This window comes from Felis catus, chromosome D4, assembly GCF_018350175.1.
Source record: "Felis catus isolate Fca126 chromosome D4, F.catus_Fca126_mat1.0, whole genome shotgun sequence".
Taxonomy (NCBI): Eukaryota; Metazoa; Chordata; class Mammalia; order Carnivora; family Felidae; genus Felis; species Felis catus.
In genome coordinates, this window is record NC_058380.1 from 27,273,655 (window position 1) to 27,295,937 (window position 22,283).

Here is a 22,283-nt window from a genome sequence, read left to right on the forward strand (position 1 = left end):
TTCAGCATTCATGTTTTGCAGTTTCAATATGCTATTCTTGTTGTGGGTTTATTTTTATTCATTCTGCATGGGATTCACACTCATTAAATCTGAACATTCATGTCTTTCATCTATTTGAGCAAATTCTGAGACACTTCTTCTTGGAATATTGCTTCTACTCCAACTAGACATATGTTTGACCCTCTCATTATATCATCCATGGTTTCTTAATGTTTCATATTTTCTACCTTGTTACTTTTCTGTGCTATATTTGATCCCTTTTTTTCAAATCTAACTTGGGTGATTTGCTGTTTCATTGCCCGTTCACTTTTTAATTTTCATGAAAATATTTTCCATTTGTAGAGGTTTTGATTCATTCCTTTTCAAATCTGCTGGTTCATTTTTTCATAGAGTCCAATTTTTTCCCTTATATTTCTAATACTTAAAGAAATGCTTTTATACTTTAAGCATACTTGCTTTATAGTTTCTCTTACATTGTCTTTCTATTATCTCAAGTTCTTGATGAATTAATCATCTGTTGTACTCGCTGACTTTTACTCACAGTGGATTGTTTTCTTAAGCATTTTATAATTATTAATGGGAAATTACTTTAAGAAGAGCTTTTGCTTTGTATTTACTTGTTAATTTCTTGACTTTGGCCTGGGGTTTCTGAAAGCCTGTGCGTAGCTCCAATAAAAATTTATGGCAGTGTAAGACACAGGCACAGAGATTTTTTTTTTTTTGCCCATCCAGAGCCATTGTAGACGGAGGCTTCCTGGTAATTTTGCTGAACCAATGGGGTCATTGAAATTCATTAATCTGACTTCTGGATGGTTTTTAACGTCAACTCCCCAAATTTAGCATCCCAAGACCTCATATGCTATTGCTGTACATTTTTTAAAAACATAGTACCAGTCCAGGATACCTTGGCTCAGGACTCTGCCTTCTTGTCCCCTTTCTCCTGTGGGACATTGCTTGACTCTTAATATTTTCATTCTCCTAGTTCCCTCACCCAGGCTGGAAAGTAAGCTCCTTCACCATCTTGCACAATTCTAGACCAGTGGGGCCCAGTTTGTAGTGCCTGGTACATAAAAATAAAGAAGCAATCCTGTTGAATAAGTACGTGAGTGAATCTATGTGAGCTGCGGTGCCAAACTACTTGTATAAAGAGGAATGAAACAGTTCTCATCCTCAAGGCCAGGGATGAGACTTGGACAACTAGTGTAAATCCAAAAGGATGCTATCATGGAGGGGCAGGCAAAGTATCATCAGTGTAGATAAAAGGCTTCTTGGAGAAGGTGGCACTTGTGTGGACCCTTGAAGGATGAGTAGAATTTCATTTGGTGGTAGAATGGAAGAAAGAGCATGGCAGGCAAGGAAGAAGGCAGGAGCAAATGCATGGGTGAATGGCTTGCTCTGAAGACTATAGGTTACTTTCTTTGGCTGACCTGCACCTTGTGGCAGCTATGGGAATGCCCATGGAAATGCCCCTTGAAGACCTCCAAATCCAGGGGTTGACCAAGGATCCCAGCTGCTGCCCTCTGAGAAGTCCATAAACCAATCCACACTGGGTTTCATCAAGGCCAAATGCATTTCCCATCGGCTGTTCTCAGCCAGTGGCTGAGTGAGGCAGGGATACAAAGATGGGTCCATTCCTGGAAGCCATGGAAGTCCTTTGTTGGCTAAATTCCCCTCGATGTGGGCTGACATCACTCCCTGATGGCCTTGATGCAACTTTCTTAATTCTCGATCAGTCTTGGATGCTTCTACTTGACATTTCTTTCCTCTCCCCTTCACTGTGTGTGTGTGTGTGTATGTGTGTGTATGTCAAACCTTCATTAAACTCTGACAGTTCTTCCTGCTTTCTCCAGCTACTGCCCCATTTTTCTCTTCCACAGGTATTAGCCCTAGTTGAATCTACGCATTTTTTAAAAAAAATTTAAATTTATTTTTTAAATTTACATCCAAGTTAGCATATAGTGCAATAATGATTTCAGGAGTAGATTCCTTAATGCCCCTTACCCATTTAGCCCATCCCCCCCCCCACAACCCCCCTCCAGTAACCCTCTGTTTGTTCTCTGTATTTAAGAGTCTCTTATGTTTTGTCCCCCTCCCTGTTTTTATATGATTTTTGCTTCCCTTCCCTTGTGTTCATCTGTTCTGTGTCTTAAAGTCCTCATATGAGTGAAGTCATATGATACTTGTCTTTCTCTGACTAATTTCGCTTAGCATAATACCCTCCAGTTCCATCCACATAGTTGCAAATGGCAAGTGAATCTATGCATTGTGAATCTCATCATGATGCCTACTTCTTGGCCAACCCAGATTAACACGTGTATCTTCCTTTTCTTTCTTTAATTTTTTAAATGTTTATTTTTGAGAGAGAGAGAGAGAGAGAGAGAGAGAGAGAGAGAGAGCATGAGTGGGGGAGGAGCAGAGAGAGAGGGAGACACAGAATCCAAAGCAGGTTCCAGGCTCTGAGCTGTTAGCACAGAGCCCCACGCGGGGCTCGAACCCATGAACCACGAGATCATGACCTGAGCCGAAGTCGGACGCTTAACCAACTGAGCCACCCAGGCGCCCCTACCAAGTGTATCTTCTGAAGGGAGAGTACATAAAAAGAGATTGGATGGATCCATCTTGTCACGGGCTTTTGATGACACTCTCAGGTTTGGGACTTTGGCAGACAGTTTGCCAGTGAAGATTTTAGAGGAGGGAAAAGTGAGATCTTGCTTGTATTTAAAGAAGGTGATTAGGGTGGAAGAAGAAAGATTGGAGTTTTGAGAAAGTCATTGCAAAAGCCTGGATGGGACAAGGCGGGGTTGAAGCCACGTGGGAACAGTGGAGTTGGTGAGCTGGCCTCATAGTTCCCACAGAAGAAAGCATGGGACTCTCCTGTGAAATTTTACCTTCTTCCAGCTTTTCAGAAAAGAAAAAAAAAAAGTCTTGCACAAATGAGTTTGAAAAGACCCTATGTGGGAAACATTAGCAGAAAAAAAAAAAAAATCAATCTGGGCCCATCCATTGTCATTTCCAGGCATAGCTTCCCCACAGAATATGGCAGAAAAGCACCCAAGGAATTATAAGGGTTTATTCTTCTGTCACCGGCCTCCTTCTTTCTCAAGGAGCGACCGGAAAGAAAATGGATGCCTTCCACCTCCTTGTGACTTTATCTGTCCAGGGTCTCTGGGGAGCCAATGAGAAAACAAACCCCAGAAAGGCCCCTCGTGTCGTGTGGGGTGGTGTGAGGCGTTGCCGTGAGGGATTTGAAAGTAGAAGCAGGGCCCCGGGGACCGCCTGCACTAACCGGACGTGGGGGTGCAGAGGAGAGGGCCAAGACGGGAATTCGACAAGGAATGTGGGCCAAGCGGGCTCCAGTCCCGACTTCCAGTGCAGCTGTTCCCTTTTATACCCAGACCAGAGCAGAAGAATGGTGCCCTGGAAAACAGAAGGGCACAAGGGTCCTTGAGAAGCCCCTGGCAGTGGGAAATGCAAGAGCTGCCATGCCCTCAGCTAAACTGTCAACCTTTGAAACTTGTGGCTGAACAGGCAGAAGGGAGGCAGATCAGGTGCCCGGAGGGAGAGCTGGCACGGTCACCTCCAGACACCATTCTGGAGTGAGGCATTAGCAGCTTCCTCTCTGAACAAACAGGAAGCTTATTAAAAATGCCATTGTCCCTTCCCGCCTGTGTTGACAGGACTGTTAAATGACCAAGTCCAGGGAGCTCTGCCAAGTCCAGAGACCCAGGGAGCGTGCAGCTGTCGGTGCCACCTGTGTCCTTCTGAGTCCAGCTAAGAGTTTCCTTTTCAGGGCACCCACGTTGTGGAGTGCCGGGTCCTGTGGCCTCAAGGCAAGGCCAAGGTATTGAAGGAGGAGAGAGGGAGGGAGGGGCCGTTCCGGGGTTGCGGGGGGGGGGGGGGAGACCCCGGGGGCCAGCACGCACCTCCTTCCGCTTCTCCCCGTGTCAGCAGCAATCAGGAACTCGTCGCTGTGCGTCACCTCCAGCCTCTGAAACGTTCTGGCTGGGAATCAGATCCAGCGTGGAACACCTGCCCTCCACTGCGGTACCACGAACACAATGCACCGCATGCCACTTGGCAGCAGGGAGAAAAGAGGCCTATTAACGTCCCTGACGTTATTAACAAGGGCAGTTCTGTGGTTGTTGGCGCGCGCGCGCTCTCTCACGCACACGCGCACGCGCACGCACGCGCAGACACACAGACGCACACTTCCCCAGGCCCTTAGCTACTTCACTGTCAATCAAGTACTGAATAAGAGATAGCCCTCTCCTGGGGGGCCGTGGCCCTCTTGGATAGCAGGTGTGTAGGTACGGGTGCGTGTGGCAGGGGTGTGTGCACGGGTGTGGGTGTGGGCAAGGGGGAGTGGGGGGGGGTAGGCGCTGGTGTCTGATGGCCATGGACGGACCCAGGGTCACCTGCGCAGGTGGGAGGTGTGGGGATTGCTGAGGCCGAGGGGACGCGTGTCCCCTGTGTAGCCCTCTCAGGCCAGCGTCGCCTGTGCCGGAGGGTAAAAGGAGGGGTGGCGGGGTGGAGCGGGTGCCAGACCTCGTGGGTGGCATGTTGGCTTGACCACGCTCCCCTGGCCGCAGGACGACGTCCACCCCTGGCACTGTCACCGTCGCCCCCTGGCCGTGTCCGCGCCACGCCTGGCGGGCTGGCTTGCCCCCGCTCCGCTGGTGGCGGGTGGCTCCCTGCCAAGCCCGCCTGCCCGCCCTCCCCCCCCCCCCCACCGGCCCCCTGCAGGCCTGGCGCCCCAGACAGTGGGGCTCTGTGAGTCGCTCTCCTGGGGGCAGCTGGATGTTTTTCTATAGAGGGGACTCGTCATTAGAGGACCCGGAGGCTGAGGGGTGGCACCTTGGGCTGTTTTCCTTTCTCTTTGGCCCCATTTACTGATGGTCTCGGAAGGAGCGCGGCGCGGGGCCGCAGTTCACTTGTCGCGGTGAAGGCAGCTTGACAGCTGCATAAATCACGCCGAGATACCACTAATAGGTTGCTGCCCGCGACTGTACCGGACCACCCAGGCGCAACGCGAGGCCCTCGGAGCCCAGCCGCACGCAGACAGTAATGCGGATCGCTTAACCCTTTGTCCCCCGCCCCCGCGCTGGGCGCGGCGCTCCCGACTCCCGTCCCCTCTCCCCCCCACCCCATCCCCACCCCAGACCGCGCCGGCGGGGCGGGTCTCTCCAGCTTTCCGCGGAGCTGGTGCTCCCAGCGGGTGATGAAAGGAAAAAGGCCTCGCCGCAGGGGGCTTTGGCAGAGGTGGGATGGCATTGGCGGGGGCAGGGAGCGAAGGGCAGCGAGGTAGCCGCGGAGCAGGTAGGCAGAGCGCGGGGGCAGAGCGCACAGGATTCTGGCCCCTGCACCTTCAACTCCTACTTCTTGGCCACAGGCGTCGGGTCCGTGCTGTCTAGTGACAGGCATGCCAGGCCCCTGTCCTACGTGCAGGAGGGAAGAAGCCTGCAGTGAAGTTGCAAGGAGAGAAGCATGCCCCGTGTCGCAAGCGTTAACTACGCATGCTCACACTGTGCGAGGTGCCAGGGACACCAAAGAGAACGAGACCGTATCCCTGCTCTCTGGAGCTCATGGTCCTGGACAATCCGATGTGACAAGGCCTTCCTCGGCTGGCCCTCCCATGAGCATCTGTTCTCAGCTCCTGCAACTGTCCCCTTGCTGATTCTCCTGCAGCCTGGCTAGTCCCCATCTGCTTCAGCCCCTCAAGCTGTTCCCCCTGCGGGGCTTTTGCCTTATTTGCGGTTTCTGTTCTTAGGGGATCTAAGAAAGGGTGTGGCTCCCTCCTTCACCCTTCAAGCAGATTGGGCAGATGCCCTATTCTCAGGGAAGCCTTTCCTAAACACTGAGTTAGCACCTAGCAGGTTAACTACCTGCACCCCCCACTCCTCCCCCCCCCCCCCCCGCCCCGCACCATTTTTTTTTTTTTGAGCACCAGAGGGGTCACAAGTGATAGAGGGAGAGAGAGAGGAGAGAGAAGTGGAGCTCACCCAAGAGGGGTTCCTGCTCACCTGATTTGAAACTGGAACAAACCATGAGATCATGACCTGAGCGGAAGTCAGGTGCTTAACATGTTTAACGGACTGAGCCACCCAGGCACTCTCCCCTGCCTCACTTTTTAAATAGCACTTAATCACTTTCAAATACACCGTATAATTTCCTTCCTTCTTTCTTTTTAATTTTTTTTAATTGTGTGTCTTCCCCTACTAGTGTGATCGTTTTTTGAGGATAAGAACTTTCATTTGTTTTGCTCACTGGGTGATTAGATTTGCTATCCTGGGTGATTAGAATATTGTTTCAACATAGTAGATGTTCAATAACTATTCGTTGAGTGATTGAATGCTCTAACAGAGGACAGCACAATGAATCACAGAGACTTGGGTGAAACTGGGTGTATTAGCTTATAGGGGTTGGGGAAGGGATCAGTCTTCCTGTCAGAGAAGTTGGAAGTCATGAAGGAATCAAGAAGGCTCACTTCCACTTTGTCACTGCTAGGCATCACATCATCGCCTCCGAGAAATATTCATTTTCCTAAAGGACAGTCAAGTATATCTGTGCTAGGCTGAGTAACGGTCCCCAAAGATGTCCATGCACAAATCCTTGGAACCTTGGTAAAGAGGACTTTGCAGGTGTGATTAAATCAAGGATCCTGAGATGGGGAGATTATTTTGGCTTATCTGGGTGGGCCCAATGCCATCCATCACAAGTGTTCTTATAAGAGGGAGACAAGATGATCAGAAAGAGAGAAAGAGATACAACCATGCAAGCTGAAGGTGGAGCCATGTTGGGCCAGAATCCAAGGAATGCAGGATGCTTCTAGAAACCAGAAAAGACAAGAAAATGGAATATCCCCTAGAACCTCCAGAAGGAATTCAGGTCCGCCGACACCTTGCTTGTAGCCCAATCAGACTGGTTTTGGAGTTCTGACCCTCAGAACTTTCAGATAATAAATTTGTGCTATTTTAAGCCATGAGGTTTGTGGCAATTGGTTATACCGTCAATAGGAAACTAACAAATACCCCTTTTAAAAATTGTGAGCACTTGTTTCCCTCAGTCCTAACCTTGTTTTGAGCTTCTGCTCTGCTGACCTCACTCCTGGAGGTGAGCTCTACTCATACATCTTTTTTAAAAAAAAAAATTTTTTTTCAACGTTTATTTATTTTTGGGACAGAGAGAGACAGAGCATGAACGGGGGAGGGGCAGAGAGAGAGGGAGACACAGAATCAGAAACAGGCTCCAGGCTCTGAGCCATCAGCCCAGAGCCTGACGCGGGGCTCGAACTCACGGACCGCGAGATCGTGACCTGGCTGAAGTTGGATGCTTAACCGACTGTGCCACCCAGGCGCCCTACTCATCTTTTTTTTTGGCATGCGACCTTCTCAAAACGGACCTCATCTGAGAGTTCTTCGTCCAATTCTTAAGTGATTTGCATGTTTTTTTTTTCAAAAGGGAGTTTTCCTCATCTCTTTCTTATTGAAGTGAGTGTGCACAATCCACTTTTTCCCCTATGTATTTATTTGTAAGTGCTTCCGAACCTTCTTGAGGGACTCTCTCAGCAAATCCCAAAGGGCTGTGCTGGGGTTTCTGGCATGGGCTGGCCCTTCCATGTCTGAACTGTCTCTGCTGGGATCGATACTCGACTTTATTTCATTCCCCCCCCCAGACCTGAAGTCCAGTAATAGCGCTTTGGTCTGTGTCCCTGCTGTACCAGTCTGTGCCACCATCAAATGAGGGGTGGGCCAGGGCAGGAGAATTCTGGTCATTTGTCTGAGCAGAGATATCTGATGACAGCTTCCTCTTGGCACTCCTCCTCCCTCTTTCTGTTGCTATCATCAGGTATCACTGGATGAAAGGGTCTTGGTTAAAGACATTACCCAAAGAATAGGGCAGAGAATTCTTTTCTTAAATGATCTCCTTCGGTTTTTCCATGAACACAATTAACTGGAGCATGTCTCCCGAATGGTCACTTATTTGCGCATTCAGCATGCTTTTGTTGAATACTTACCATGCACAATGCTCTCTGCATACCAAGAAAGAATAGGCAGAAACCACTCCAAGTTCCGTGCAGATGAAATTACTTCTACAGCGTTTACAGAACTGAATGTAGCCATTAAGAAAATATCGGTAAAGGGGCGACTGAGTGGCTCAGTTGGTTGAGCATCTGACTTTGACCCAGGTCATAATCTCATGGCTCATGGGCTCGATCCCTTCGACGAGCGCTGTGCTGACAGCTCAGGGCCTGGAGCCTGCTTTGGATTCTGCGTCACCCTCTCTCTCTGCCCCTCCCCACCTCGCGCTCTCTCTCTCTCTCTCTCTCTCAAAAATAAATAAACATTAAAAAATTAAAACAAAAGAAAATATCAGTAGAGCTCAGGGGATGAATTTGCTTTGTTCTTTGGAATAAGTTGGAGGTCAACCCCTTTTCTTTCTAGGCTTTATCTTCCAGAAGATGGGACTGCAGGTTGAGTGACAATCAGGATATTAAAAGAGCAAGAAATAGGGCACTAGCAGTAGAAATCGATGATGTTACTTACAGGCTGAAAACCGGGGGCTGGAAATCTGTGTCTTTATCTTCGATCTGCGTTTGCAGGTATTGGTCACTTGAAATGTGGTTGGGACAACGGAAGGCTGGCTTTTTAATTCTATGTAAGTTTAAACTTAAAGAGTTAACTCGGTTATTGGGAAGCCCTTAAGTATGTTCAGAACAAGTTGGGTACGTGAATCTCCATTTTCAAATGCAAATTTTATGAAATCAAAATATACATAAAGTATTTCTGGTAAAAGTTAGCATCTAAGTTGAGATGTGCCAGATTTTGAAGCCTCGGTTTAAGAAAAAATATAAAGTATTTCATTCGTAACTTTAATTGCATGTTGAAATGATAGTATTTTGGAGATACTGGGCTTCAGTAAAATCTTTTTTTTTAATGTTTATTTATTATTGAGAGAGAGAGAGAGACAGAGCATGAGCGGGGAAGAGGCAGAGAGAGAGAGGGAGACACAGAATCCAAAGCAGGTTCCAGGCTCTGAGCTGTCACCACAAAGCCCGACGCAGGGCTCGAACTCACGAACTGTGAGATCATGCCCTGAGCCGAAGTCGGACGCTCAACCGACTGAGCCACCCAGGTGCCCCTTCAGTAAAATCTTTTATTAACATTAATTTCACCTGCTTCTTTTTACTTTTCTTTGACATGATCATTGAAAGATCATTGTTATCCTTCCGAAAGACTTCTTAAGCAAGATTGGAAATATTTGATCGCTCTTCACGATAATGTCTCCCAGTTTTTAACAGAGTTAAGAGTATAATCATTTTTGAATCTTTAATTCAAACAGTAATATTTGAATCCTTGCTGCTGTTTCCCTGTGGATTTTATGCTGTAGAGTAGATTAAAGAGAAAAGATACATGTTAGCCATACACACTCACAGAATGTGAAACAAAGCATGGTAGAAAGCCAGTAATCAAGAGTAAAACTGCCAAGGCAGGCAAGCGAATGGTCACAGAAGCACCCGGACGGATGCTCAGCTCCTTACTGGCTTTGAACTGAGTGTCTCTTCCACCAGCATCCAGTTGATACATGCAGTAAGCTCGTCTCCTACCCCTTCACATGCTTCCTCCTTTACCCTCAGCTTACTTGGGAACTTTAACCACCCCTTCGCTCCTCCATTTTCTCAGAAAAGATGTCCTTTCTCATTTATGATTTATATTTATTTATATGTGTTCTTGGGACTTTTCTGCCTAAACACAGCAACAACAACTCAGGTGTTATTGTAGTTGCCTTTATCATAAGAATGCTGTGTCTCTCCAGTCTGCTACACACACACACACACACACACACACACACACACACACACGTGTGTGTGTGTGTGTATATGTGTGTGCAAGTGCACGGGAGCCCTGTGGTAGTATGGTGCAATCTTCATATTTATCATGGTGTTCTCACAAAAGCTACACATGATCCCTGTGCTGGCTTTAGCCCCGATGCTTTCAGAGTGTATACACATATTAAAAGAATAAATTAATGAGCATGAGAGACTCCATTATTTGGAGTCTATTCCTCCCTCCCCGCTTCCTCCCTTCCTCCCTTCCTCCCTTCCTCCCTCCCTTCCTTCTTTCCTTCCTTCTTCCTTCCTTCCTTCTTCCTTCCTTCCTTCCTTCCTTCCTTCCTTCCTTCCTTCCTTCCTTCCTTCCTTCCTCCTTCCCTCTTCCTTCCTTCCTTCCTCCCTCCCTTCCTTCCTCCTTTCCCTTCTTCCTTCCTTCCCTCTTCCTCCCTCCCTCCCTCCCTCCCTCCCTTCCCTCTTCCTTCCTCCCTCCCTCCCTTCCTTCCTTCTTCCCTCCCTCCCTCCCTCCCTCCCTTCCTTCCTCCCTCCCTTCCTTCCTTTCTTCTTCCTTCCCTCTTCCTTCCTTCCTTCCTTCCTTCCTTCCTCCCTTCCTTCCTTCCTCCTTCCCTTCTTCCCTCTTCCTTCCTCCCTCCCTCCCTTCCTTCCTCCTTCCCTTTCTTCCTTCCTTCCTTCCTTCCCTCTTCCTCCCTCCCTCCCTCCCTCCCTCCCTCCCTCCCTTCCCTCTTCCTTCCTTCCTTCCTTCCTCCCTCCCTCCCTCCCTTCCTCCCTCTCTCCCTTCCTTCCTTCTTCCCTTCCTTCCTTCCTTCCTTCCTTCCTCCCTCCCTCCCTCCCTTCCTTCCTTTCTTCTTCCTTCCCTCTTCCTTCCTTCCTTCCTTCCTTCCTTCCTTCCTTCCTTCCTCCCTTCCTTCCTCCTTCCCTTCTTCCCTCTTCCTTCCTCCCTTTCTCCCTCTTTCTTTTCTTTTCTTTCTTTCCTTCTTTCTACCAATATATATATAATATATATATATCCCAAATATTGCAGCATGAGATACACTTACACTAAAAAATGATTAGTTATTTATCTAAAATTCAAATTAACTGACCAACCTATAGCTTATCTGGCAACCCTATATGTTTAGGATCTGTTGAGCTGGAGAATTGCAAGGTTTGCCAGATTTAGCAAGTAAAAGTAGGACATCCAAACATGTGATATTTTGGCCACACTCATACTGAAAAATTATTTGTTGCTTATTTGACATTCACATTTAACTAGACGTCCTGAATTTTCTATGGCAACCCTAATTCTTGAAGAAGTGGTTTCCTCTGTAGGAGAGTGGGCTACCCGTGGAGGTATCAGGGGTGGGAATTAATGTTCTTGTCTAAAGTTCTGGTAATGTATCGTCTTAGAAAAGACCAGAAGCCTGAGGACGTCCTGGAGTAGGATGGTTTCTGTTCGAAGCTCTGGTAAGGGGTTCAGGCTGGCTGCCCGATTTATGGAGGGCGTGGGACTTGCACAGCTTCGGTGCAGTGTTACTATTTAAATCTAATTCGGGTCGACGTTTATGCTTTTGGAATAAAGCCATCCTCTTCCACCTGCTCAACCCTGCCTTGCATTCTGGTGTTGACTTATTAAGTAGAGCCCAAACCATTTCATCGTGAAGGAAGATCTGTAGATCAGAGTGTCTGAACCAAACAGGAATTGAAACAAGAGTGGGGAAGAGAGGGAGGAAACTGTTTATGTCTGTGACATCTTTTTTCCAATTGTTAGTTAATCATTTGGGGCCATTAACAGTAAGACCGAAAAAAGTAAAAAGACAGAGGAGGGGACAGACCTGGGCTCTACACGGCCTTTAGCCATTCGCTTTCGGGCTTACTTTCCTTCATTTAAACTTTGTTTACCCTCCCCCACCGGACTCACTAGCAAAAATACTTTTAAAAGAACGTTAACAGGCGGAGGCTCAAGGATCTTGTTTTCTTTTAATTCTTTTTGATTTATGTTCCTTTGTCTCCAAAACTCCCGTAATCTCCCACCTCTTCACATCCAGTTCCCTGCTGACAGCCCTGAGGCAGCCAGCCACCCCCCACCCCCTCGGCTTTGAGATAAACCATCCCGGGCTGGATCATTAACTACACAAACTTTCTCTCCTGAGCCTTCTCTTAAATGTTGGGAACTCGAGAATGCCTTCCTTGGAAATGAAGGAAAGCAAACATCCCAGGTTGTGTCCTCAGAAGCCTGTAACCAGAGCTTTTTATTAACTCTGGTGGGAGTCGGGCTTTGATCTGAACTGGTCCGGGAACTCCTTTATTGCAGCTGACATTTATTGAGCGGCTACTATGTGCCACTGGCCGGGGTGGCAGGGGAAGCGAGGACAAATATGATGGGGTCAGGCCTACAGGAGCTTGCTTGTAAAATAGTTGGGGGCAGTTATACTGGTCCTCCAAGACCCTTCGGTTCACTGGGTCAGAAACCCTGCTGAACACCGCCAAGCAGCCTAACTCTCTAGCACGGCACATTAAAAAAAAAAAAATACATTTAAACACTTACTTTTGTGATGACTAGTGCCTTGCTCCCTCACTGGCTTCTCAGCATTGTGAGCTGGCAGAGGGGAGGGGCTGTATGTGTTTTGATTTCTGTTTTGCTTTCAGCCTCCAGGAAATATCAGCCAAATGAAGGAAGGAGGGAATGCATCACAAGACCAGACAATTGCGCCCATTCGTTGCAAATGAAGAGCGCTGTGAGCAAGGAAGGCAGCTGCTCATTCGGGAAAAGCTTTGCCTTCGATGATGAGATGATGATGTGGTGAAGGAGGGAGTGTGATAAGGGACCAGGCTGCGGAGGGCTGATGCTAGAAGTGGACCCCGGGTATCCTGATGGCAGAGACTATAGAGCTCTGGTCTCCACACCGTCTGAAGGTCTTTGTTCCAAGTCGCGTCTAGTGCTCTGCGACTCTAACGTCTTTCTTCTTCACTGATGTGTAGTTAGTTTCCTGCTAACCTGAATAAAAGGTGACCCCTTTCTTTCTGGCCGTTGTATCTCTCAGCTCTGTTCGCTCCACCATGGTAGAGAGAAGCTCTCAGTAGACCCACTAAGCGCTTCATGCATACTCTTGAGACATTTATTTTCCATGAATTGTAAAGTGCCTGGTGCAGAGTAAATGCTACGTAGTTGTTTGTTATGGTTCTTATTAAGTAATAAAAGGGGAAGGGAGGCATGGATTTTTCAACCTTCCGTAATAGGGCAGACACTCAGCTTGGTGATTCATTATTTTTTTTATTAAAAAAATTTTTTAAATGTCTATTTATTTTTGATAGAGAGGGAGAGAGACAGAACATGAGCGGGGGAGGGTCAGAGAGAGGGGGAGACACAGAATCTGAAGCAGGCTCCAGGCTCTGAGCTGTCAGCACAGAGCCTGACGCGGGGCTCGAACCCACAGACCGTGAGATCATGAGCTGAGCCGAAGTCGGACGCTCAACTGACTGAGCCACCCGGGCGCCCCTCAGCCTGGTGATTTAAATGCATTTTATTTTATGATCCTCAAAACAACACCCCATGGTTGGTATTTTAAATCTCACTTTAGGCCTAGGGAAACTGAGGCTCTGATAGGCCGAGTGAATTGTCTTATGCCACATGGGTTGGTCTGTGATCTGGGCGCTATCATGCTTCAAAGCCTGGGCTCAGTCAATTAGTACCATTTGGTACCCACTGAGTGAGATCCTCCCCGCTGTGCTTTTGGCTCCGTCACTCATGGACCATATCTGGTCGGTTTCTCCTACATTGGATACTTGCGCAGGCCACCGAAGCTTTGCCTGTGCTGTTCTCTAGGCCTGGAAAGCCCTCTGTTCACTTCTTTAGCTACTTAGCCTCCACGTGGCTTCTGGTTTTAGCTCAAGCATCATCTCCTCTGGGAATCCTTCCAAGACCATCCCCCTGCCCCTTTTTCAATCTGAGGGAGGTCTTCCTCCATGGTGCTGTTTGAGGCTCCTCTCCTCCACCCTCTGTAAACACTCTGAGCCCCTCTATGTAATTACTAATGGTCTCTTTTACTAGGCTGTAAGCTCTTTTTGTCCATTTCCCAATCCTAAGTATGGTCCTGGGGCATAGCAGTACTTAATACATACATGCCGGTTAGATGGGATTGGCGTGGCTGGGGAGATATCTCTGGAAAGAGATACCTGTTGGAAAGGGGTAGGGTCTGGAGATGCTGAATGTACTGAGGACTCACACTTCAGGTCGTTGCAACAGGAACACACGGGAGAGCTTGGAATGGGAGGTGACGGGAGGAACGTGGGGATTCCAGTCCAGCCGCGTGGATTGGAAGGAGGGGAGAGGAGGCACCAGGACAGTAAGGAGATTTCTCAAATAAGAATAGACTTCAGGTGATGAGGTTGGCCATAGGAAGGGACAAGAAGATTCGAGATGGGGACGGGATAAAGAGAAAATCGATAAGGGTCAAGAGAAGACTCAAACTGTTCCCTTGCTTTCGATCAAGCTGGATGTTAGAATGCACGAGTCAAGGCAAGACGGGAAATAAAAGTTGAAGACCAGGCCCAGGGCCACTGGGTTCTCCAGGTTCTCCTCCTTCTATGAGGCAGGTAGGAGCCAGAACCAGGCCAGCTGCTAGAGGTCTGAGGCTTTGGGGCAAACCCACCTTTTGTGTTCAGGTCTGAGCCTTAGAAACGTGACCCAGACACCAGCCTCAGAAAGACCTTTAAAATAAAGGGCTTTGGGGTGTGGCGCCTGGGTGGCTCAGTCCCTTGAGCGTCCGACTTTTGATATTGGCTCAGGTCATGATTTCCAGGGTTGCGGGATTGAGCCCCGCCTTGTGCTCTGCACTGAGTGTGGAACCTGCTTAATATTCTCTCTCCCTCTCCCTCTCTCTCTCTCTCTCTCTCTCTCTCTCTCTCTCTCTCTCACTTGTGTGTGTGCTCTCTTTCTAAAAATAAATGAATAAATAAATAAATAAAGGGAGATTTTTTTTTTCCTTTAGGTAAGAAGCCTTTACTTTTTTCCTTCTAGGATATGAACTAGTCACAGAGTTTCACGGGGCTTATCCAGCCACCTGGGAGAAATGTTTGGGCCACATGGGTTACAGCTAAATATACAGTGGTGGTAGCTGAGGGCTTGGATTCTGCCTGCTGAAAGAAACAACATGTAGTTGTTAATTGATATGTGGTAACTTTTAAAAAGAATTCGCATGGCGCCCCAGGGTGGCTCAGTCGCGTAAGCAGCTGACTCTTCATTTTGGCTCATGTCACGATCTCGCGGTTCATGAGTTCAAGCTCAGGCTCTGCAGTGACACTGTGGAACCTGCTTGGGGTTCTGTCTCTCAGTCTCTCTCTCCCTCTGCCCCTTTTGTGCTTGTGTGAGCACACGTGCTCTCTCTCCCTCGCTCTCTTTCTCTCAAAATAAATCAATCATAAAAGAGAATTAGCATGAATATTTTTTTGCTGTCCAAATTAATATGCATTCATTGCAGAAAATTTGAAAATGGGATCCACCATGAAGAAGATGAAATCACCAGTAATCCAAAGGCCCAGCGATGATCGTAACCAATGTTGATGGGTCGGGGTGCAAACTTCACCCACTTGGGGGCTATTCTCATAGGCAGTCATTGCGCAACCTTCAAACTGTTGATGTGATTCAGGGAGAAGTTCTGGGAAGGATGCATTATGAAGGCAAAAGGAAAATTCTGCTATGGGTGGAATGGAATAACATTTGTTGACAAGATGGATGCTGGGTTTTTGGTGATCGCTATCACGCGACAAAGGTTTGGTAAGTCTTCAGTGTTTTTTCCCTGGTGTGACAGGATTTTTCCATGTTGGCGACTGAGCGTATTAAAAACAAGGACTTTATTTTAACTTCACCTTAACAGACAGACATTCCTCTTGCTCAAAACACTTCCATGTACTCTTCCAAGGTGGTGTTGTAAAAAGCCACTGTTAGTCTCACCAATCTGTGTATCAGTTATCTGTTGCTGTGTAACAAGTTAGCCCCGAACTTGGAGGCTTAAAACAACACTTACCATCTCACATTTTCTGTGGGGCACGGATCTGGGAGCAGCTTGTCCCAGTCATTCTGGTTCAGGGTCCCTTGTGAGGTTGTAGTCAAACTACTGGCCAGGGCAGATCTTCTCTTCAAGGGAGAAGTATCAAGGAATCTGTGTACATGGTTAAAACCATCATGATTTATACAGCTATATTGCTGACTTCTACTCCTCTGACTTCTTCGCTATAATGTAATATGTAAATTATGTAATACATATAATGTTTATGTAATATTTTAACACATATATTAACACAATATATAAATTAACATATACATATAATATACAGTATTCTATATAATATAAAGAATTATATATTAATGTATAATAATCATACGTAAATCTAAAATAATATGTGACTACATTTCCCAGGGGAGAAAATCAAAATATAGGTGACCAGACTCCCCTTTGATCCCTCTCCTGACATAATTCTCATCAGCTCAGAAACTCTGAGCTAAACAGTACTCTGAGGCCTCTGTATCCCTTTCTAGATGTTTCCCTATGCACTTGTACTTTCTATGCAGAAAATATTCTGCGCTTTGTGTCATATAGCCTGGGTATTCTCTACCTTGTCTTTTCCACTTAACAATACACTTTGAATCCACCTTTTTTGTTTAAACTAGTTACAAACTATTCCAAAGTAGAGATGGGTCACAATCCACGCAGCCGTTCCTCCAGTGCTGAGCACACATGTTGTTTCACACGACAGATGACAAGCCCTGTATATGTCTCTTCAGGCACATGTGCTAGACGTTCCCAAAGATGGGTACCAAAAAGTAGAATTACCAGGTCAAGTTTTTTTTATTTTTTGAAAGAGAGTGTAAGTGGGGAAGGGGCAGAGAGAGAAGGGGACGGAGGATCTGAAGCGGGCTCTGTGCTGACAGGCTGACAAGCGAGCCCAACGTGGGGCTCGAACTCATGAACTGTGAGATCATGACCTGAGCTGGAGTTGGATGCTCAACTGACTTAGCCATCCTGGTGCCCCTAGGTCAACTTTTATCATTAATGCCACAAAATGACTAGAAGGAAATTGAAAGGCAGATTTGGTTCCATTCAACTTTTTATTTTCCAGAAAATGTCACCTTTTCCTTTCATCTTTCCTCAGCTTCTCCCGGCCAGCTGGTTAGCTGCACGGTCCCGAGACCACCAGGAGACATGCAGAGATGGCAGATGCCATGCTTCATGGGAAGAGAAGATGGACTGTGGTGACAGACCATATAGCTGTCCCCTCTTCTCGTGCCATCCTTCCCTGTGTCCCTGCCTTTGTGTAATCCCGCCCCCCTCCGCATAACTAATAAAATATGCCACTCTGTGATTATTTAAGCAAGACTCCCACCTTGCTAGTGGATTTACCCATAGTCTCTCTCCCCTTGTTGGCCAAGGGAACCGATGGATCCTAGAGTTGAAAGGAATCAAACACTATCTGCAACCAGGTAAGTGAGGAAGCAGATACTTTCCTGGGTTAGCCTCTGATGAGAACCCAGCTCTGTCCAACATACTGGCCACAGCCTTGGGAGACTCTGGGCAGAAGACCCGGCTAAGCAGTGCTTGGACTCCTGGCCCACAGAAAATATGGGACCATAAGTGTCTGTTTTGTTCAGCCACTGAGTTTGTGGTAATTTGTAGGAATAGATAACAAATACACATGGTTCTACTGAGATTTTCTTTTTTAAAAAAAAATACGTACCTTTAATAAATACCTTTCTACTGTTGACCTTGCCTCTTTATTTTTTTTAACATTTTTATTTATGTTTTTTGAGAGAGAGAGAGAGAGAGAGCGAGCATGAGCTGGGGAGGGGCAGAGAGGGAGTGGGAGACACAGAATCCGAAGGAGGCTCCAGGCTCCTAGCTGTCAGCACAGAGCCTGACGCAGGGCTCGAACCCATGGACCGTGAGGTTATGACCTGAACCGAAGTTGGATGCTTAACTGACTGCGCCACCCAGGTGCCCCTGACCTTGCCTCTTTAAATCACACATTTTATTTAAATGGTTAGTAGTTGCACCAATCAGCTATTGCTGTATGAAAAATACCACAAACTTCACTGTTTTCTTGCTCATGTATCTGTAGATGAGCTAGGAAGCCAGGACTGATTAATCTTGGCTGGGCCCCAAGCTCCCTGTTGGTTACAGGTCTGCTCCATGAATTTCTCCTCCTCCTTGGATCAGTGGGTAACTGAGGCTTGTTCTTCTCATAATGACAGCCAGGGGTGGAAGGGGGCAAGCCCAACCATGAAAGCACATCTCAAGTCTTGCTTGAGTCAGAAGCATTAACATCTCACCATCCAAAGCCAAGTCCCTTGGCCAAATCCAAAGTCAAGGCACAGAAAAGTACCCTCTTCCAACCCCAGGGCCATGACAAAGACGCATAACACAACCTGGGGAGGGAGCAGGTTGGGGAGATACTAGAACCAGGAAGTCAGTCTTTCAGTGAAAAAAGCACTTGACTGGGAGTCCAGAAATTGGGATTTTTTTCTTGCCCTTTGATGCAACTTTTAGCAAATACATTAATCTCTCCAGGTGTATTATGTTCTTATCTGGAATATGGGAGGCTATACTAATTTCACTACGATCTTAAAAATAATTACTGAGTATCTTGTATGAGCAAAGTACTACTTGGTGTGGTAGAAAATAGAAAATGAGAATAAACTTGCCGTTGAGAGGAAGGATTTGTGGAAATAAAACCCATCCAAATGAGGACAAACTGAGGCCACTTATCCAGAGCGTACTCTAGCAAGGGAGCTGGCCACCATCACCTGCATTTGTAGACTCAAAGGCAGGAAGGTGAGTGGAGAGGCTTTATGATGAAAAAAGGACAAAGCTTCAGGAATGCTCTGATGGGAAGCTGTCGGCATGGGGAAGCCACAGGCAGGCTGACTGGAAGCTGGGCATCCTATGTGATTGGTTTGGGGAACATATTTGGCTTTCTCTGTTTGGTCCTGATTTGGAAACGGAGGCACAAATTAAGGAAGCTAACGGTTATTGACCAAGTTCTGACCACTCTGGGCCGATTGCCGGGGAGGCTGTGGGCCAGAGTTCTTTCGTTATGTATGATCTAGCCATCGTCTGTTTGTATACTTATATCCTGAGGTTTAAGACAGTGCAATAGTTTTTTTTTTTTTTTTCTTCTCACTGTTGCGTGGGTCAGAAGCTCAAAGTCAGTTTCGCCAGGTTGAAATCAAGGTGTCTGAGGAGCCATGCTCCCTCTGGAAGCTGTAGAGGAGAACCTGTCCTTTGCCTCATCCAGTTCCTGGTGGCTGCAGGCACTCCCTGGCTTGTGGTCCCATCACTCCAACCTCTGCCTCTGTGGTCACACTGCCTCTTCCTCTCCTGCGTCTAATCTCCCTTTGTCTCTCTCTTATAAGGGTGTTTGTAACGGCATTTAGGGCCTGTCTTGGTATGCTCAGGCTGCTGTAACAAAATGCCACAGACTGGGGGCATGAGCAAGAGATATTTATTTCTCATAGCTCTGGATACTGGGAGGTCCAAGATCAGGGTGGCCAGCATGGTCGGGTTCCTGGTGAGGGCTCTACTTGTGGCTTGCAGATGGCTGCCTTCTGGCTATAGCCTCCCCTGAGAGAGAATGAGCCCTGTTCTCTTTCTCTTCTAATAAAGACAGTAGTCTCACCATGAGGTCCCACCCTCATGGCCTCATCTAAACTGCAAAACCCCCAAAGGCCCCATCTCCTAATACCATCACATTAGGAGGTAAGGTTTCACCATGAGAATTTTGGGCAGGGCGCCTGGGTGGCTCTGTCAGCTAAGTGTCCAGCTTTTGATTTCAGCTCAGGTCGTGATCTCATGGTTCATGGGATCAAGCCCCACGTGCTTTCCCATGCTGAGCATGAAGCCAGCTTAGGATTCTCTCTCTCCTTCTCCTTCTTCCCCTTTCCCCCACTTGCACACACACACACACACACACACACACACACACACACACATTCTCTCTCTCTCTGTCTCTCAAAATAAATAATAAATAAACTAAAAAAAAAAAAGAATTTGGGGGAGATGCAAATATTCAGCCCATAGCAGGGCCTACTGGATAATCCAGGGATTATCTCAAGATCTTTAACTTAATCACATTTGTAAAACCTTTACCACGTAGGGTCACACTCATTGGTCCTAGCGATTAGAACATGAGCATATCTCTGGAAGCCATTATCAGCCTACCACAGTGTCCTTAAGCCCTAGTCCAGTGGTTCTCAAATGTGGTTCCGGGACCAGCAGGATCTGTATCCTCAGGAAGCTGGTGACAAATGCAAATTCTTGGAAGTCCCAGACCTATTCAGTCAGGAACTCTAGGAGTGGGGCTCAGCAACTGGTGTTTGCAAAAGCCCCTCCAGGGATTCAGACGTGTACTGCAGTTCGATCACCATTGTCCTCAGCCAGGGTTCTTTCCTCTGCACTGCGGTGCCCGTGTAAAGTATCCTCTTACAAATATTTTTGTTCCAAATGCATTCAGAGACCCCTAGATTATCTTCCCAACTCAGTCTCTACTTCTCCACCATCTCTGATGGATGGGTAGGTGCCTGGACTATTTTGCTTAGAAGAAATAGTACCATGATTGATTAGCAAGGTCTGTCACTGCAAGAGAGGGACAGTGCTGTCAACCGCTTCAGCCCTCCTTAGCTCTGGGGAGCGGGGGAGGGCAATGCTCGATTGGAAAAAAAAAAAATGACACGCTTTCACATTCTCTTTATGACAACATTGCAGAGGGAGACGCTTAAGTTGTCCTTGGTTTGTACTGTTTTATATCGTATTTGCAACCTTTGTAACGTTCGCAGAGATCTTATTTTGTATTAACCACAAATGTCTACATGAGGAAAATCAAAGCAAAACAAAACAACAGAAAGAATTTACTGTTTGCTTGGGTTTTAAGCCGATGCTGCAAATGGCCCACGTTGATGGAAAGCTCTGTATTTGTACTTGGCAACTGGACCCGGAGGGCCCGGGCTAGACTCGTATTCCCTTCCCAGGGCGCTCGCCCCGGGCCCTCCTCCACGCCCGCAGAGGGCTCTGTGGTTACTTTTCATAAGCTGCCATAATTTTCAAAGCCCACAGGGCTCATAATCAGATTTGGGAAAACTGCTCTATTTGTAAGCATCTGAGGCTGGCTTTCACGGGGTTGCTTCCCGAAGGGAGCGATGAGTGACAGCAAAGACATCCTTTTTTCCCCCCACTCGGGGAAAATCCTTTGTTGAGCAGATCTTTATTGGCTGCAGAGGAAGTTGACTCAGCTTCTGATCGCGCTGGCCTGATTCCGCAGCGACACCAGCCTCGCACCCGACCCAACTGACTGCCCAGAGGGACGAGGCTAGGGCGGGCGCGGGGCCGTGTTTAGGTTCCAGGCAGATCCTGTTCTCCCCAGGCCCCTGGATTTTGCCCTCCCACCTAAACCTCGGAGCCCACGTGGGAGCTGTTTTCAGCTAGGGTTCTAGCAAGATGCGTCTTGCGGCAGGGACCAGGCCTGTCCTCCAGGGAAAGAGCTGGGGCCGCCCCTTCGCTTTCTTGCCACCCCTTCTCCTCCGTCTCCAGAAAAGCCCCACCCGTGGGAAATGGAGATTCTAAATCACACCCAGTTTCTCAGTGTCGATCAAATGAGTCTTTGGCAAGGCTCCTCTCCTGGACTCCTTCCCTGTTCACAGTGTGCGCTTCCTTAGGCTTCTTCAAGGACAATATTTTTCACTCTGATCCCTGAGCTTATTGCTTAACTATTGTTTTCACTCTTGCTCTGGAGGACTTCTCCCTCAATTTCCAACGTCACGTCCCTTGAGTCTTATCAAGTAGCATGCTTTCACAAAACAGGACAATTCTCCTGACCCATCGTTTATATTTTATGAGAAAATACAGTTGACCCTTGAACAACACGGGTTTGAACTGCATGGATCCACTTATATGTGGATTTTTAAATGTTTTTATTTATTTTTGAGAGAGGGAGAGAGAGAGCGTGCGCATGAGTGGGGGAAGGGCAGAGAGAGAGAGGCACACACAGAATCTGAAGCAGGCTGCAGGCTCCAGGCTCTGAGCTGTCAGCACAGAGCAAGACTTGGGGCTCGAACTCCTGAATGGGGAGATCATGACCCGAGCAGATGTCAGATACTTAACCGGCTGAGCCACCCAGGCGCCCCTATCTATATGTGGGTTTTTTTTTTTTTAAATACATACAGTACAGTACTGTAAATGTCTTTTCTCTTCCTTAGGATTTTCTTAATAACATTTTCTTTTCTCTAGCTTACTTTATTGTACGAATTCGCTGTCTAATACGTATAATACCCCAAATATGTGTTAATTGACCATTTATGTTGTCGGTAAGGCTTCCAGTCAACAGTAGGCTCTCAGTAGTTAAGGTTTTCAGGACTCAGAAATTATATGCAGGGGCTCCTGGTTGGCTCAGTCGGCTGAGCATCTGACTTCGG

General features: G+C 47.3%; 1 long non-coding RNA gene across 2 annotated transcripts; it reads left to right on the plus strand.

Moving 5' to 3' along the window:
* Nucleotides 1-4,168: 4,168 nt before the first annotated feature.
* On the plus strand, nucleotides 4,169-17,582 carry LOC102899122. Of its 2 annotated transcripts, XR_002737493.2 has the most exons (3): nucleotides 4,170-4,299; nucleotides 12,473-12,832; nucleotides 16,976-17,582. It is a non-coding gene; the product is annotated as an uncharacterized LOC102899122 (long non-coding RNA). The 2 variants fall into 2 exon arrangements; XR_002737492.2 differs by lacking the exon at nucleotides 16,976-17,582 and having other exon boundaries at nucleotides 4,169-4,299; nucleotides 12,473-12,850.
* Nucleotides 17,583-22,283: the final 4,701 nt, after the last annotated feature.